Source organism: Mesocricetus auratus, unplaced genomic scaffold (assembly GCF_017639785.1).
Source record: "Mesocricetus auratus isolate SY011 unplaced genomic scaffold, BCM_Maur_2.0 Super-Scaffold_100010, whole genome shotgun sequence".
Taxonomy (NCBI): domain Eukaryota; kingdom Metazoa; phylum Chordata; class Mammalia; order Rodentia; family Cricetidae; genus Mesocricetus; species Mesocricetus auratus.
This window is the reverse complement of record NW_024429194.1, coordinates 9464646-9483398: the sequence shown is the minus strand read 5'-3', so window position 1 is coordinate 9483398 and position 18753 is coordinate 9464646. Positions and strand designations below refer to the sequence as shown.

The 18753-nt window shown below is 44.9% G+C and overlaps 1 long non-coding RNA gene across 1 annotated transcript; it reads right to left on the bottom strand.

Moving 5' to 3' along the window:
• Window positions 1-296: 296 nt before the first annotated feature.
• On the bottom strand, window positions 297-12318 carry LOC110342218. Its single transcript, XR_002384246.2, has 4 exons — window positions 11902-12318; window positions 1523-1623; window positions 860-1050; window positions 297-478 (listed from the first exon to the last, which is right to left on the bottom strand). It is a non-coding gene; the product is annotated as an uncharacterized LOC110342218 (long non-coding RNA).
• Between the last annotated feature and the right edge of the window lie 6435 nt (window positions 12319-18753).

Here is an 18753-nt window from a genome sequence, read left to right as displayed (position 1 = left end):
ACTGCACTGCTCTCCTGTCTTCTCCTGCCTCATATTCCTCTCTTCCCCCAGCCATATCACTACTGTCTCTATACCCTTAGTGCTGGGATTAAAGGTATGGGATCCCAAGTCCTGGAATTAGAGGTATGTGCCATTAATCCTCCAGTGGTTTTTAGCTCTGAACTCTGTTCTTTGGGCAAGCTTTATTTGTTACAACACAAACAAAATGTCATTACAGATTTAGACACAAATTTCTCTCCAAAGTTGTAATGCACTGTAGCTTCTTGTGTGTTAACGTATCACAGTGGGTGTTGACAGGGGGGGGGCATTTAATTATCCGAGGGCTGCTGTGCTTTCATCGTTTCTTAGGTAATGAACTTGATTCTACACCAAAGTAAGAGGTACTCGCTGCTTCTCAGAGACACTGGGGACTCTTCAGTAGGTCCCATGAGAATTCAGTTATTCACATACACCCCAAGAGGATAAATGAAGCAACTGTCTGGAGATTTCAGGAAAACTACTGAGTCATCTTAATTATCTGGATTTACGTAAAATCTCATTTCAACAAACTTTGAGCTGCTGTCCTTATTATTTTGGATCTTGAGCACTTTAAATGAAACTATTTTAAAAAATTTATTGCTTGATAATTTTATACAGCGGTACAGTGTGCTTTGATCAAATCTGCTCCCCCCCCAACTCATCCCATCCTACACTTTTTTTTTTCTCCTAACTTCATGTATAATTTTGTTCTTAACTCACTAAGTCCATTTAATGCAGTCGGTATGTGCATGGGAGTAGGCCCATCCACTGAAGGGTAGCCAACCTATCAGGGCCCACATCCTTAAAGAAAACTGACCCTCCCACCCCAGTGGCCACCAACCGTCAGTATCTCCTCAGCTGCTTCATCCATGCTGGAATTTTCACTGTCCTGATCTTGTACAGATCTTGTGTACGCAGCCACAGCCGTTGGGTTCTTATGTGCCCTATCATGTGTGGAAAATGCTGTAGCAGTTCTCTGGAGGCACTGGCTCTGACACCCTTCCTGAGCCTTCTCCCGTGACAACCCAGGAGCTTTGGGAAAAGAGAATTGACACATATGTCCCATTAGAAGCCAAGCACTCCACAGTCTCTTATTTTCTATATCCTGACACGTTCTGAGTATCTTTGTTAGCCACAATTACCGTGGAAGAAGTATGTCTGATGATGCTTGAGAGCTGCGCCAAACTACCAGTATAGAGACACATATTTGGAGGGCAGTTTGATATTGTGTTTATTTAACAAGCCAAGAGAAGCAGGTCCTTCCCTAAGGCCTAGGGCTTCTTCAGCCATGAATTCTTGAGCTGGCCTACAGAAGTAGACCTGAATTCTGTTTTGTGGAATGGACCTTAAATCCAAACATAAAGTAGTTGGCTACTCCCATAATATTATGGCACTATAGCAACAGTAGGCGTGCCTTGATAGGCTGATTGTTATTGTAGCTCTCACTTGGTGACTTGTCTCCCTTAGCAACCTGAATGCCCCTTAAAGCCCCACAAAAGCTAACCAGTAGGGAGGAGGCTTCCATGTTGGTACCAGCTTGATTTCTTCCTGTGCTTCACATTCAAGTAGATGTCATCTTCAGTGATAGGACCTTACTTTCAAGTTCTGATGGGTAAACAAAAACAATGTCAAGAGCCTTATTTTTTAATACTTTTTTATTAATTATATATACAGTCTTCTGCCTGCATGCCAGCAGAGGGCACCAGATCTCATTCAAGGTGGTTGTGAGCCACCATGTGGTTGCCAGGAATTGAACTCAGGACCTCTGGAAGAACAGTCAGTGCTCTTAACCGCTGAGCCATCTCTCCAGTCCTGAGAGCCTGTATTTTGAGGGGTGATCGATGGGAAGTTCTCTTCCCTGGCCAACAACTTCAAGAGAGGGAACTGGCCCCTGACATGGAGCTTCTGTTTGATAGTCTATGACATCTAGGCGTTATACCCCTGTCTCAGCTAATTCCATTTAAACACTTCAAATGAAGATTTTATTCTTTAATAATCTATCTTGAGTAAAGAAAAGTAGAAAATGTCCATATTGATAATATATTTACCATGAACTCTATCACTGCCAAATGATTTTTTTTTAATTCAAGGTTATCTGAAAACCTCTGAACAGTGTAACTCAGAGACTATCAGTACTGTACATGTGGCCCTTGTTAAGACATTTGATTGTGTATAACTCCCTTGAGAGACCTGCACCCTTGCCTTGGTAGATGCACCCCTTTGCCTAGACATCTTTCTCCCTTAAGTGTGTGAATATACCTTAAACTACAAAAACCAACTATGTGTCTTATAGAGCAAGGGCTTCTGGGTTTCCTTGAATGAAAGCAGCTGTGTGCTAGGGTTCCCATCCTAGTCCATTTGGCGTCACCGGCATTCTGCTTGGATCAGCTTGTGCATGGCAGGGGCACTGTAAGATTTCCATCTGAGAGCTGCCCTGTCTTGTCCAGAACATCCTGTGTGTATATAGTGGGCTGCTTTGTCCCAAACCCTGGCCTTCCTCTGGCCATTCTGCACTGCAGGAGGACACGGAAGTCTGCAGCCTTACCTTCTCACACTATTACAAAAGCCTTAATATCACAAGGCGTGGGAGGCTGAATCCCATTAAGAAATAGAATTGAAACACAGGAATGGTATTCAAAGGACCTAATGGTGTCTAATGCCTACAGGGGGATAGATATTGACTGCATAAAGTGGAAGCCACTTAAGGCATGCTCCATGACTATCGTGGAGCTTTCTAAAAACAATTGCTTTATGCAAGAGGATAGTTTGTCGCAAATTTCCTTTTTCATTTCAAACTTACATTTTGTCTTATTAAAAGATGTTTACTTTTCCGTGCGCAAGTGTTTTGATGGTTGTGGACTGGTATGTGGGTGGCTAAGAACTGAACCCAGGTCATCTGCAATTGCAGATCATGCCCTTAACTACAGAGCCATTGTTCTAGACTCCAAATTCATATTGTTTGCTTGCTTGTTTGCTTTGAGACAGGGTCTCTCTATATAGACCAGGATGTCCCGAACTTACTCTGTAGACCAGGCTGGCCTTGAACTCACAGAGATCTGCCTGCCTCTGCCTACTGAGTGCTGGGATAGCACACCCGGCTCCAAATCCATACTTTAAACTATCAGTTGCCACCAGTACCTTGGGTTCTACTGGCAGCTACAAGGCCAGCGTGGTAAGCAAGCCCTAAGATGACTGCCAAGAATCCTGCCTCCTGGAACTCATATTCGGTGCTCACCCCGTCCTCTTGAGTAGGCTAAACCTGAGTCACTGAACTCTCTTCTAGAAGACAGCTTGTGCTAAAAGGCAGGGGACCGCAGTTCTGATTTAGACTCCCTCCTTGTTGGCTCCTGCCTTTTAGCCTCTTTAAGGCTACCGCGTTTATTCAGCCCACACGCCTTCTCTTGTGTCTCCTGTGTATCCATCCGAGGAAAGCCAGCCGCCGTATGGGTGACCCCAGAAAGGGTCGCAAGTGACAAGAAGCTGATGTCTTAGCGAACAACCAGCAGGCACCTGGGATCTGACAATAGCCACGAGTGTCTGAGCCCTGTTGAGTTGGCTTCCGGGGGAGAAACTCGGGAGTCGAACCTTAAGGTGACTGCACCCCTGAAGGACAACCTTGATTTAACCGGTGGGAACCTTTGAGTCAGCGACAATTAGCTAAGTGCGCCTGGCGTCCTGATCCACAGAATCACAAGACAACGATTTGAGTTTCAAGCTAATTTGGCGGGATGGGGGCAGTATGTTCTGGAACACAAGCAACCGATGTTGCTTCCGTTTTCTTCCGTTTTAACAGTCTGGTGAATGCCGTCCTTCCTTCTGCACCATACCGCTGCTTACCAAAACCTAACCATACCCACCTATTTTAAAATGTTGTATGGTCCTTTTGTGTTCTAATAAATAAGTAAATAAATAGAATAAAGACAAACAAATAGCAACAAAAAGCCCAGGCACAGAACCCCTGGGTTCTTGGTAATTGGACATTTATCAGCATCTTTTCAATGTGGGTGGTTGTTTGTTTCAACTACACCAAACCTGCTGTAATCCCCAATCACACCACGAGTTTTTATGCTCTCCTGATCTTCCCCGCAGGTCGTCTCTCTCTAGAATGTTCAGAAGCCCCCATGCCATTCTCCAGAACTGCTGTCCAGCATCCATCAGACCCAGGATGGGGCGTCCTCTCTGTGTCGCCTCCTCTGGTGACAGGTAAAGCAGGGCCTTCCCTCCCTTTCCTTCCTACAGTTCCCAGTTTTCCCTTTGGCGTTCTCTCCCTGGCTCAGCTACAGTCTCCCATGGGCAAGCAAAGTGCTTCTCAGAGCCAGAGTCAAGTGAGGCCATCGTGACCGGGCTCAAAACCCTGATCCCACCGTTAACTTTACACATAGTATTCGTCCGCTGAAACCTCAGTCTTCCAATCTGTACAATGAGGAGAATAATAACCTGCTGGTGGTGTTTGTAAGGAACAGTTAAGCGAAGAAGGGTACGTGAGAAGAGCTCAGGGAGGGCCTCCTGGCACTAGGGTTCAATACATTTTTTAAATTACCAATTGTGTCTAAAACTACAAAGACTAGCACATATTAAATTTCAATTAGCGTCTCCTGATTCTATAGGATGGTTTGCACTTTCACTGGGGGCAAATTACACAAAGAAGTAAAAGTATCATTTCAGACATCAGGAGCACCTAAGTTTTGCCTCCTCTAAAGACTAACCCTGAGTATTATTAATATTAAAATAACTAATAAGTTAGCAGGTAGGGGAGCACAGGGTTCATTTGTTCACTGTGCTATCTGTCAGGAGTCTGAAAATGAGGAGGCTTTCTCCAAAGAAAAGATAAATATTAATGTGACGGAGTAATTGTAGTCTTGAGGGTGCAGAAAACATTTCCATTTTCTGGGAGGAAAAAAATGGCCAGGAAATGCATGCGATGGGGCCTGTAGTGTTTGGCGGCAGGCTCTTCCCAGCTGTGGCATGCAAGCGGGTGGGGCACAGGCTGAGGAACAGGGTGGAGCGCCTGGGGGCCCAATGCTATACTTGCCGCCGCAGTGTGAGCCTTAGGCAGGCAGGACACATGGGTGCCATCTGTTCAGAAAGGGTGGGGTGGACATGCCCAGTCTCCCTGATTCGTGGCAATGGATGAAGGGACGGCAGAGATGATGTATGGGAAGACAACATTTGAAAGTTGAGGAAAACAGAAATGCACTCTGTGTGTTTCTGCGGCTTCCTATCTAAACGAGAAGTAACCAGGCACGTGTGAGGACAGCAAGGGAGGCTATAATTGAGTCTGCTTATGTAAATGTGGTGTTTTTCTTAAAAGCGGTCCAAAAAATTCTAAAGGAAGTCATAAGACTAAAAGTCATTTTAAGGAACTTTTTTTTCTTCTTCTTTTTGGAGTAGAAAAGATTTTTCATTTTTGGAACTAAAAGAACACACAAAAAAAAAAAAAAGAAAAAGAAAAAAGAAAAAAGAAAGGAAGAGAAAAGGACCCAGTATGAGGGAACTGAGCCTCAAGGCAGGAGGAGGGGGCTGCCTGGCTCAGGGCTTGAACCCTTGCAGGTGCCATGAAGACCATTGCCTCCTAAAGACCAGTGCTACATTTCCTCGTAATTGTGTTTAGCAACTTGTCTTAGGAGGAGCAACCTAGCTGCTGAGCTTAGACCTTTGCTCTAAGCAGATATCAGGGTGGAAAAATGAAAACTGGAAGACAGCTGCAGACATCCACAATCGCTCTTCAAAGGCCCCTCATTCCAGCAGAGAAAGATGACAAATGCAAACACCAAATTGTCCGTACAGCACTAGACTTAGATTATCCTCTGGGGACCAAATCCACTGGCCGCCAGGAGGGACACAGGAGCACGAAGGTGTCTGCAGTGCTAAGAGCCTCGAGGAAATAAGGCGAAACAAGACAAGGCTTTCAGGCCAGTGAGAAAAATCAGTCTGATGGAAAATTGACAAGCTTGTTTAACTGACCCCAGAGATCTCCACGACACACCAGGACAAGTCCCACCATCTCCATTAACTGTTCAATCACCTGACATCACTATGTGGTTTAGTTTTTGTTTTTGTTTTTTAAGTGAAACATCCACTTAAATTAACTTTTTTGCCATTGTGTTTTAAATTCTGATTACTTTCTCTCCTATCCTCTACCCCAAATTATTAAAATCACCAACTGCTCAACAATTAAAAATATTTCAGAAAGCAATGGTGCCAAATTTAGATTGACTAAAGTGAAATCCGACAGAAGGAAAGATATTTTCAACATTTCCATGCTTGATGCATTGTTTAAGGATATAGCAACGTGGAATTAAAACTGACATCTTGCCTTTCCCCCGTGAAACCAGCACGCATGTTTGGTGCCATTAGAGCCTAATTCTGTTCAGAAGGCACCTGAGTGAAGAAACACACTAGTGTATTCACAACATACTGATTTTCTTTCTTGCATTACTTCCCATTTGAAACATGCTTGAGCTGCGACATGATGATACAATACATAAAACAAAGTTTTGTTTAGGGAACTCGGGGTGATGACAAAGAAGTTCTTGGTTTCTTTTTTAAAAGACGTTTTAGAATTTTAAGGGATCTTACTGCAATGTCATAAAGTTGTAGCCATCATCCAAATCTGACCTATACTGTCTCTTCACTTAACGTCACACACACACACACACATATATATATATACATGCTCACACACGTGTGCAGCCCGCATCACGGGGAAGCAGGATTGCCCTTTGCCTCTGCACGGAGCCACCTCAAGCCCCGGCTTCCTTCTCCAGTGGGCGATAGCCCTGAGCAGGATCTCCGCAGGTCAGGGGTTATCATCACGTCAGACGGCTCTTTCCCTCACCCCTTCATTATACAGTATGTGCTTCATTTCCATCTAGTTCTAATAAACGTACTACCCTTTCACTGTTTATGGTGCTAAAGATGCAAAGACTGACCTTGCTTTTTAAAAGTCCATGTATTGATGACTCCTTTCACATTCTAGGAAGAAAGTGGGCTGTAGTTCACAAAGTTGGTGGGGTGGGCTGAATTTGATTACAAATCAACTCATTTTTTTTCCCTATGGAAGCAAATGTTCACAGCCGTATTAGTGGTTGCAGGCCTGCTCAAGTGACCAAATTATTTAATGCCCAATGTGTCGAAATCCTCTACGGTGCCACAGAGAAGTGTGGCGTACGGAAACTACACTGTTGTAAAGATGGAGCATTTCAGATATGAGCTGTTCTATACCAACTTTCAGAGCGTGGGGGAAACTTTCAAACATTACATGCTTGGAGACATGAGACTTGTTGTCTTAATTTTTATAAGTTAAGAAATAAAGTGTGGTGAGATCAAGCAAGAAGCCACTGCCTGAGGATACACTCATTAAGAAGGAGCATGCCCAGGCCTGGAACCTGAGAACCTTCTGGGATATTCTGAGTGTGTCCCAGAAATGCCTCTGGAGTAACAGAGACAGTCACAGCAAAGCACTGAATTCTACTTAAAGTTGTAACTAAAATGTTCACCTGGAACTTTCTAGTTTTATTAAAGTGTTTGCTTTCTTCTTTGTGTCTTTGAAAGTAAGTGTATTGAGACCAGGCTGCGCTTCTCCCGAAGTAGCTTGTTTGGAAGGGGATGAGTTGTTGGTCAAGCATTAATACCAGATTGGTTAGGCCTTGCTCTATTTCTATGACCGTCTTTAAAAGAATTTCTCTTTAGTTTTCAGGATCAGAACTCAGCATATAGAGGTTTCTAAAGACTTACAGTACTTGGTTTATACCCAGTCACCTGAGAGCTTTTGTCTGTCTGTTGGGTGGTTTAAATGAAGGAGAAACATTCCAGGCCACTTTTTAAGGCATTAGCTATGCAAGCCTTACATAGTTTGCTACGCATTTTATGCAAAAGCTTAAATACTCAAGAAAATTAGGCGAAACTAGAAGTTATTTTCTTTCCTAAGATAGAGATGAGATGAGGCTCAAGGAACCAAAAGTGTTAACAAATGAGTAGCGTTTGCAAAAAAAAAAAATCAATTTTAAAATTAAAATGCCTGGATTCCGGATAGAGACGTTTGTACTGCTAGCTGCTTATCTGGCTGTCACAAGAGACTCCATTGTGACTGGCTGCCTAAAGGCAGCATCTCTGACTATTTCTAGGCTCACACATCCATCCTCTGTGTGAAGACTCACCCTTGCCCTCCTGCCTAGCTCCATCCCACTGGCGTACACACAGGGTTTATTAGTGTGGCCTACAACTTTTGCTTTGTGGGTAGAATGTTGCGCTTTCCCACATGTCACCAAGCTGCACGCTTTTGTGAGGTCTCTTGGGACATTTGTGGCAGTGTGAAGTGAACTCCTGTCACCACTCAATGGATTGCAAAAATAGTTTAGCTCTTGCTTGAAGACCTGGATCATGTCTTGAAAGATGGCATGATCCAATCAGAGTCTCTCCAACAGGATCGCTTATAGCCAGTCTGGTTTCAATGTGTGAAATGGAGAGAATATGCTTCAGAGCGCATAGCTGGCTGCATTCTTCCATTTTGTGTCTTCGAGATAAGCCCTTGGCATGGATTTTTATAAGCACATGAAAAGAAAGCAACACAAGGTAAGTAAGTGTAAATGCCAGTACTGCCAAGCTGCAGGCCTGGAATTGACCACCATTAGGACTCAGTGTGAAAACACGGGGCTGTAGAGAATTTCGCATTTGGATTCTAGGTCAAGCTGTGTTGCTAAATATAAAGACAGCCTTGGGTAAGCTGCCTCCTCCTTCTGGGCCTTTGTTTTTCTTTGTGCAGATGGAGTTAGCAACGTCTGTGCTCTGTGTGGCTGGCTGAGAAGTACTAACCACTTAGCAGTACTGTCTGTGGAAGTTCAGAGCGTTAACTTTGTTTTGTTCTCTCTAGTCACCATTGTCTTCTCGGCTCCATAAATAAGCTGTCACTTGGGAGTGTATGCACAAGTCTAGAAGTTTGTATGTGTGGCTTTTAGATCATTGAATGCTGATATTTAGGGGGATTGCCTTTATAAATTTCAAAATAACATTTTTATATTACTTAGCACAGGTCTTTTTAAGTATTTTAAGCAGTTTTGTATTTCTAATGTGTACAATTAAAATATATATTTTCATTATAACAAGAATTTTTGACCCCCAAAATATATGAAAGAGACTTGTAATTAAAAGGAAAGGTATAGCCGGGCGGTGGTGGCGCACGCCTTTAATCCCTGCACTCGGGAGGCAGAGGCAGCCGGATCTCTGTGAGTTCGAGGCTGGGCTGGACCAATAGCCTCCAAAACAATACAGAGAAACCCTGTCTTGAAAAACCAAAACCAAAACAAAACAAAAAAAAAAAACAAATAAAAGGAAAGGTATAAATGAATGACCATATGCCTGAGAAAAATAAGAATATAAAAGTATGTGTTTTAAAATTAATTCTCGTATCAAACAAAATAATTGGATTCTAAATGGGAAAAATTAAAGAGAAACTATTTTCAAAAGATGTGTTAGAAAAAAGAATGGTAGCAAAATCGTACTGAGAACCACGCTCAGTCTTTTAAAAATGGTTTTGTTAATATATACATTCTGCTCCCTGAGTATGCCAAGAAGACCAAGAGTATTGGAGACAAAACAGACCGTGGTAAGGAGAACCCTGAAGTTGGTCGTGGAGAGACGGCCTTGCAGGCAGTCTGCCGTCCTCGGCTTCAACTAGGGTGTGAGGACGGAGAAAGCACAGACACTAACGTGTCTACAACCCTGAAATTAGTGTTCAGATTCAGAGTTCTCCCGGGCTCCTCACTCAGATCTTCAGTGTCTCGCCCTTTAGCAAGCAGGCAGAGGCTAGGAAGCTATCTTTTTTAAAATGGTGAAACAACAGTTACTCTCAGAATATTAGCCAATTCATTCTATATGTACTCACTTTAAGATGCATACCAGAGAGAGAGAACACTTTGGAGCAGGGTGAAAAGAGAAACTGTGATCCTGGCTTTTGTCTCCCCTTGGAGCAGGGTGAAAAGAGAGACTGTGATCCTGGCTTTTGTCCCCCCAAAGCCTGAGCTTACACTAGTAGATAAAGGGACAGAGAAAGCATAGGTATGTGCACATATTACTGCAGCATGAGAAACACAAAGATGGAAACTCTGCAATCTGCGGGAAGCCGGGCGGGACTAGAGGATGTCATGGGAAGGGAGCTGTACCCGGATTTTTCCTTTGGGACCCAGCTCCCAAATCACCACACCAAGACTTAGTCGCTATAGATTCTCAGCCTAGCTTAGGCTCATTTCTGGATCGCCTTTTTAACTTAAGTTACTCTGTTTCTCTTTATCCGACTTTTACCTCAGGGCTTCTTACTTTCTTTCCTTCCGTGTGCCTTTCTGTCACTACTTCTGCTTCTGTCTGGGTGGCAGCTGCCTAAGCTCTTGCCCCAGGCTTATCCCTTGCTCTCCTCCTCTCATTCTTCTATTCTTCCAAAGCCTGGGTTTCTCCTCCCATTTACTCTCTCAGCCCGCCTATCCTTTCTCCTGCCTAGCTATTGGCTGTGCAGCTCTTTATTAGACCAATCAGGTACAGTAGGCAGGCAAGGTGAAACAGATGAAACACGTCTCTACACAATTAAACACACATCTTTACACTGTTAAACAAATGCAGCATAAATAAAAGCAGCACACCTTTACACAGTTAAAGTAATGTTCTGAAACAAACAAATGTAATGCATCTTTTTATATAGTTAAAGTAATACACCACAGCATAAACAAACACAGTGCGTCTTTATATAGCTAGAACAGTATACCACAACAGTGAACTAAGTTAGGCGCAGAAAGACAAACGCCGCATGTTCTCTCTCATGTGTAAGAGTGAAAAAACTGATCTGCATGCAGAATAGTGGGAGGAATGGAGACTAGAGGGAGATTGGATGATGGGTACCCAAACGTAGTCCATAGAAGGAACACATTCTAGTTTTGTATAGCGCAGCCAGGGTAGGTTCACAGCTCAGTCAGTTATATGTCTGCATGTTATATAAATAACCAGAAGAGAGAAGCTTGAAGAGTCCAAATGAACAACGTCGAGGAGATGAAAGTACCAATTGTTCTCATTTGATCACTATACTTCATATACGCGTCTTGAAATATAAAGCATACCTTATGAGCCAATATGTTTATTACACATCAATAAAGCAAAACATTTCAGCAGATTGAAGTGTTAGCCACTGTAACTTCCTCCATAAACCTTGTAGATTCGTATCTAATCATTACTCTGTCACCAACAAGCATGTACACCTGAAACCATCAACAGCAAAAGCCCCAAGGCTACTTCAATCTCTTGAAGGTGTAGGAGTCATGGATTTGAGTGAGGTCAAACATGTATTGTCCTCTCTCCTTAACTCCTCGGCCTAGAACACGCTGCCTGGGCTGCAGACCCTGAAAGGAAGCCCTTGTGAGCACGGATGAGATGCAGGCGTGGCTGTGAGGCTCTGACTCCCAGCAAGGCCCGCAGGAAGCAGGCTGATTGAAAATTCTCTGCAAAGTCTGAGCCTGGAGCGCTGCTTTCCCAGAGTGAAGTGTGCCTGCACCATAACCCTAGGCAGACTGGAAGGACCCTAGCTCGGTGCCTTGTGGAGACGGCCATGCTATGAAAGGGGGAGCCGTTGTCATTGAGCATGACTTCAGGATGCTTGCAGAGAAGTTGACTTTGGGGGGGACCCACTGAAGGGGAACCAAGGACCAAGGCAGAGACGGAAGGGCTGGCAGACAGCTGTCAACAACCCGCCCTCCTACCTCTTCCCATGCTCATCCGTGCTGTGTCCCCATTAAGTCCCTGCACTGCAAATGGTACCCCAGAGAAAAGCGAGGCTCAGACTCGGGCTTTAGTAGGAAACCCACCGGTGCCATGTAAGAATTGACTTCTAGAACTATTTCATACCTGATTAGCGGTGTTCATGGAGCCAAGCGTAACGAAAGGTAAACTCTGTGAAAAAAACGTGAAGCGTAGAGATGAATCTGGCTAGCCTGCTCTCCCGCTGTCACAATCACAGCCTCGCTTGCCATCCCAAGTCTCATTGAGAGGTCCCTTGAAGTTCGGAAGCCGAGAGGAAAAGGAGCAATGACTGAGGAAACCAGGGCCCTTCCACATCACGCACTGCGGTGTGCTTGAAGCAGTCACTCGGCAGCGGCGCCCAGTAATGGAGTGTGATGGACTCTCAGCGCCTCGCATTCAGGAGCTTCACTAACAAATTCCTTTCACGTTGGCTCCAAAGACTCATGTTACACCTGAGGCGAGCGCTGGGTTTTTCAAGTGTTCAAGGCAGCATTTGTAGACTGGCACAGAGTTTCCATTCCAAGGTGGGAGCCATGAGAACGGAGCCTGGGGCACATCAAGGGATTCTCGGCAGGTTTGGAGCAGGGCTGGGGGGCCTCCCAGAAGGTGGGCTCTGAAGAGCTGGGGACTCAGACTCTTCAAATGGAGCCAGAAAGAACCCAGCTCTAAATGGTGCTCCCCCTGCTCTTTAAAATGTTGAAAAGCAGGGCCAAAGAGATTATATCACTAAATCAGAATGATGTGAACTTTATAGGGCACAATATGGTACAATATGGTGTGGGTGTTGTCCACTAATATTGAGAAAGGCAGATATGAACCGTCTGTATCCCAGGAAGGAGGTCAAACGGGCTGAATTCTAAACAAGCACACGGAATTCTGTCTAAGGGCAAATCAGGAAATGCAAAGGGAGAAGCAGCCGCCCTGTTGTGGCTCAGAAGTTAAGGCTGATTGCTTTGCACGTGCTATGAGAGGAGTTGCGGGCAGTGTACTTCATAGTTTTCTCCTAAGCACACGGTTCCCGGCCTGTGCAGCGACTCGGATCCCAGGCGCTCGCTGCCAAGCCTCAGCAGATAAGGGGAAAGGATGCGCTCTGGATAGCATCCCATTCATTTGTGGTCACAATGAAATCCCTCGTCCTGTCTTGGGACTCTCCTCTGAGTGAGGGAAGGAAGAGACGAAAGTATCGCCTGAGGCCTGCATGGCCCTCTCAGACCTGGAATTAGGGGCCTGGAGTCTGCAGCTCTGCCTGGTAATGTTTCAGGCACCTGGCAGGCTTCGCTCCCTGCCTGTTCTAATTGCTCCCAGGTGCTCGCAATTCTTTTAAAATCAGCACGCCTGCCCCTCCCTGGCAGAAGGATTAAAAGTGTGAACGACTGCTTCCCAGGACCAGGTTGTGATGAAAGGACCCCGTAGGTCATTAAGTTAGTCTTGTTAGCTGAAGTAGGCTTCAGGGACAGTAAGGAGGTGTCATGCTGAGGGGTGACAGAAAATGGAAAGAAAGAACCAAAATTGGTCAGTTCAGATTTTTTTTTTGCATACAGTCAATCATATCTAAAGTAGTGAAATGGCTTTGCTGAGCTACATGGAAGTGTCATTCAGAATACTGAGTTGAGAATATATATATATATATAATTCATATATACATATGTATATATAAACTTTACATTGTTAACCATGCCATTAACAAAACTCCAAAGAAAACATTGAGCTGTTTCCAGCTGTCTTTCTGGGATATGCAACATTCAAAGAAAATAGCCCAAACCTGTCTGAGAGAACTCAATGCCTATTCTACAGGACTGTGGTCAGAAATCATTTGACCCACCCTGCCTGGACCTTTGGCAACTGGGACATCCCAACGTGTTCTTCGCCAAGATCAGAATAGATGTGGCAGGTCTCTCTTCATTATGAATTCCACATGATCCAGATGAAAGTTCCAGCAAGCATAGTCTAGCCCTAAACAAGCTGATTTCAAAGTTTAAATAGAAAAACAGGTGAAATAACCTGGAAATTTCTGAAGGACAATGGAAAGGACCAGGGGGTTAGAGGCGATCTTTAGCAGGTATTACTAAAAACTCTCAAGATTCAGACTCTGTAGGGGCGCCATACAAATAGGCCATTGGAAGAACATGGAAATACAGGAAACGAATCGGATACACATGGTATGTAGTATATGACAAGAAACAGGAATTTTGGACAGGGTGTTGAGACAACTGAGTATCATGTGATAGAGAATTGAATTGGAGCTGTGCTTGTCACTGTATTACAAGGTCAGTGTCTTAAATGGAGCAATAAGCCTAAGGAAAAATCTGTTCCTAAGGATTCTGAATCCATAAGGAAAAGATGGATATATCTGACCATATTAAAAAATGTGCGCCCTCTCCATGTGAAAGCAGCGTGGGGGGGGGGATTTCCCGAAAAGAGAAAGGATTGCAGCTCCCATACAGCGCTAGTTGCTCTATTTAAAGAGCTTCTAGAAAAGAGAAAAAGGCTAACAAAGTATAAAAACAGACAAATGACACGAGCAAATGCTTCGTAGAGAAAGAAGCACGAAGCCAAGCACATGCCAGGTTCTCAGTGAGATAAAGCAATGACAGCCACACAGAAAGGACTTCTCCCTACAAGAGTCCAAGTGGTGGCCACCAAATCCCAGCGGGGTGGCTGCAAGATTAGGCCTCTCGCTTGCTGCTGCTCAGGACGACCCCTCGCAATAGGTAACTCGGCAATGACCTTCAAATTAATGCAACTACTACCAGGTCTCCACTATCAGCCACAAGAGAGCAGAATGAACACAAACTGATGATCTGTCACCCTAAATAATGGAGACAGCTTTCAGAAGGACCAAACACAAAATATTTGACATGGAAATCTACAGCCATTGGACAGCAGATAGCATGGGCCAGTTTGTTAATTATGTGTGTCAACTTGACTGGGCCACCAGTCCAGATATCTGGGCAAGCATTAGTGTGTGTGTCTGTCAGGGTGTTTCTGAATGGGATCCTCTTTTAAACTGATGGGCTGAGTACAGCCGGTTGCCTTCCTTCATGCCAGTGGCCCTTATCCAATCACTTGAAGATGTGAATAGAATAAGAAAGGCAGGAAGCCGAATCTGTGAATCTCACTACCCCAACTGACTGACTTTGGGCATACGGTCTTCAAGCTAGGACATTATGGGTTTGTCTTGCCTTTGGACATTAACTGGCAATCTACTTTAGCAGGCCTGGAGACTGCTCACCCACCATTAGATTTGAACATCTCTAGATGCTCCTGAGACCCCAGCTTGTCCGTTGCAGACACTCAAGGCCTTTCATAATTGTGCGGCCAGGTTTCTCAAGCTTCTTTCTGATAGGTACACATCCTATTGGTTCCGTTCAACATGCTCTTCGTCAAGAGGGCCCTGATAGAGCCCTGAGTGCGACAGCAGAGAAATGAACAAGAGCAGCCTACAGTTGCCCCAGCTGCTGCCGAGGAAGAATTTCTAGGCTACAGTCCAAGATGGGGGTTCCAAACAGCACAGAAGCATAATTTAAGGAAAGAAGTTCAAAATTCAGAGAAACAAGGGAGAGTGGGATTCTTGGCGTGGTGTGAAAGCCCATAGAACTTGGGAGGTCAGAATTCTCCCGAGTCTTCGCATAAGAGCTTTCTAAAAGTTCTGTTCTGAACTTTTCTAAAAGGTCTCTTCCGGGACCTCTTCAGGGGCACCTGTATTGTTTGACTTCAGACCTTTTGCCACATGCTGGTGTTCCCTTTACCACACCATGACCTTTTCTGCCACACCACCTGAGAACTGCCCGTGGCTTTGGCTCTAAAAACAAACCTGGCCGTCGGAGTTGCTGGCACATGTGTGCTTACATCCAACATGGTGACTTACCAGACGCTTTAACCATTTGCTATTTTTACCTGTTGTAGACTTCAGTTTTATTCAAAGTAAGTCAACGGATTGGGAAGCTCGTTGTAGGACTTGGTCTGCCACATTTCGTTTTCATCTCACAGAATGAATATGCCTCTCTGCCATCCCTCACATCCCTTGAGTTCTGGATTCCTATGTCAATTTCTAATAATGCATCACAGCAGCAAAGATTTACAGTGCTTCATGATAAGGCATAATTGCATTGGTTCTAAAATGTGTAGTTATGCTACTTAATTTTACAATGAGATTTAATTAACTCTCCCTTTCTGCTATCAGAAGCCCCCAATGAAGTAATTGTCTTTGCCAGTCATGCTGAGCAGTGATGCTTTGCCTGGGTACTCTCTCCTGGTCTGTTCACGTAGTAGTGGGAGAACCTATTGGGCAAGGCTCTAGTCACTGCAGAAAGGGACATCGTATTTTTCCATCAGAAACCTGTTTCCATTCTCACTCTGGCCCCAAAAGCCCTCATGAAAAAACTGTGGCAACAGATACTAGCTATGTGTCAAGGGAAGCATTTAGTCCAAAATAAATTGTGTCTTTCCGCTGTCTTAGACAGGCGGGCCCATCTGAAACAAATGTTACAAACTGGACTTTTTCATATAGCCTGTTGACATATCCAGTGGCCCAGACCCCAGTAGCCAACAGGGAGCCGTCTGAAATAACTACGGTTTTACTCATCTTTTAGCTGAAGCAAACCTTCAAACGTAAACTGGAGTCTTCGAGGGCACAGACTGAATTTGTTACCCTCCCTTGATACTGCTGGCTCCAAAAGCTGGGAATATGTTATATGGGAAAAAAATGCCCTTTTTTGCCATCTGTGAATGAAAAACATTCTTCATATGTTTAACTGTTTCAGATTGCCATATGTCACACACACACACACACACACACACACACACACACACACACACACACACACAGCCTCCCTGTTGGATAGTTAGGACTCAGTCTGTAACCAGACTTTGGGTCCCTCCTTCAATTCTCCACTTTTTTTTTTCTTTCAAAGGACCTATAGGTGAGAAACTTACAGGTTTCTATTCACCCAGAAATAGAGCAATTTCTAGTTGAGGCTGACTTAGCCGGGGCAGTTTTCCGGAATTTCAACCATCTGCTGCAATTCTCCTGTGCCCTCCCAACCGTTCACCTAGCGCCCCTGATGCTGCCACAAAATTGCAAACATCTGACAGCCAAAACCGCAGCAAAAAGGGCACTGGCAATGCTAGTTGCCTTGCTTTACTTTATGAGAAGAGGAGATGGGTTGACAGAAAGGCGGGAAGGGGTAAACTAGAGGGCTCTTCTAACCTCAGCTGCCCCTCATCAGCTCTGCGGGAAGAAAGGATAGGCATCTTTCCAAGTCAATTATGATTTGGTCACCTAGCAAACTGGAGCGTTCCTTATGTGTCCACAGTTTATCATTTATTCCTCCAAAACCCTCTGAGGTTGAAAGCAAATCCTTAGCAGCATCCACTGCAGGAGCGGTTTGCCTTAACCCCTCACCGTGATTAAGGAGCTGCCGGCGTCTAAGGAGCTAACCCGCGGAAGCCATTATTTCTGTATTTGAGGGAAATCGCCGATGAAGGACCTGTTTGATGGACACAAAGGGGACAGCTAACCAAGTCCTTTCGGGGCAGACGGCGGACAGTGTCCCAGCCCCCTCACTCGAAGGCACAGGCGTTTGTTTGGCTCAGACGGTGCTGATCGATTCCACCTGGACAGGGTTTGTTTGACTGGGATCGCAAGATTCTGGGGAAGAAGATACCAACGGCTCGCGGCATCTACCGAGGCTGTTTTAGAAGGCTTTGCTCGTGTTCCCCGATGTCTGGTTCCCTTTACATGTAGGTACACAGGGACCCTGTGAGGGCCCCCCCTTTGGGTTCAGGCAAGGAAATGGTAGAGAGGGCAGCGGACTCAACGGCAGGGTCAGCCTTGCCTTTGTCCACAACAAATCTTGCAGTTCCAAGAGCAGAGCCTCGCTTGTTCTGGATTCATCTGTGAATCCGACAATCTGTGTGCGACTTGGAACGCAAGCAAGCCATGCACTTACGTTTGTTTTAAGTCACTGAGATTTAGGGCTATTTGCTACTACATAAACTATTCTATACAACATTTCTTCCTTAAAAAAAGAAAAAGAAAAACGGGCATACGATTCCAAATAAGCGGCCGCCTTTCTCACCCAGAGGAAGGAAGCTATCAGCCCATCCAAAACCTCCAAATGGCCCTCCATTACAGGGCCACTGGATTAAGCATGGAAGAGTCTGTCGCTAGTATTTATATGTGAGGTAGTAAAAAATAATCTCATTGTGTTAGTTTTTCTGTTGTGATAAAATGCCAAGAAAAACAATTTTTAGAGGGCAATGTCCTTTTGGCTCATAGTTTCAGACTGAGGTCAGCTGGCTCCACCCCCTGGGTCCTGAGAGGTGGCAGGGCGGTATGGAGGTAAGGGGGCTGCTTCTGTCCTGGCACTTGGAGGTAAAGAGGGAGAGAGGAAGGGGCCAGGGACAAGATCAACTCTTTAAAGGCATGTTCCTGGCAACTACATTCTCTAGGTAGGCTCTACCCGATAAGAGCCCGTTAATCTCTGAACTCAGCAAAGCACTGATAAAGTCAGCACCTTCATGATCCAGTCACACTGCCAGCCTGTGGTGCATGCGCATTTCCAAGCGCTGGGGGGGGGGGAGGAACCAGAATTTTAACAAATGCACACGCAATTCCTGGAATTCGGTTCCTCTTGGTCTCTGTGGTATTTGCTGGTGCCATTCTTTCTAGTGGCCCAGAGTCTGAGAACTATCTGGGATGTAAATCTTGATTTCTTTAGTCCTTTGACTTTTTAAAAATTGAGTCCTTTGACAAGTGGGTTTGTTTTCTACGTGTGGATTCTATGCCAGGCTTCGCAGGAAGCACAGGGAGTACCTCGGAATTGTAGTCAAAGGAGGGCAGAGCACTTTGGCAGGGAAGCAAGACACACGAATCAACAGCCACCTGTGCTTCTGGTGTACCGCTGAGACTGGCCGGTACCCCGCCAACGGTTACATTATCTTCTGAACATCCAC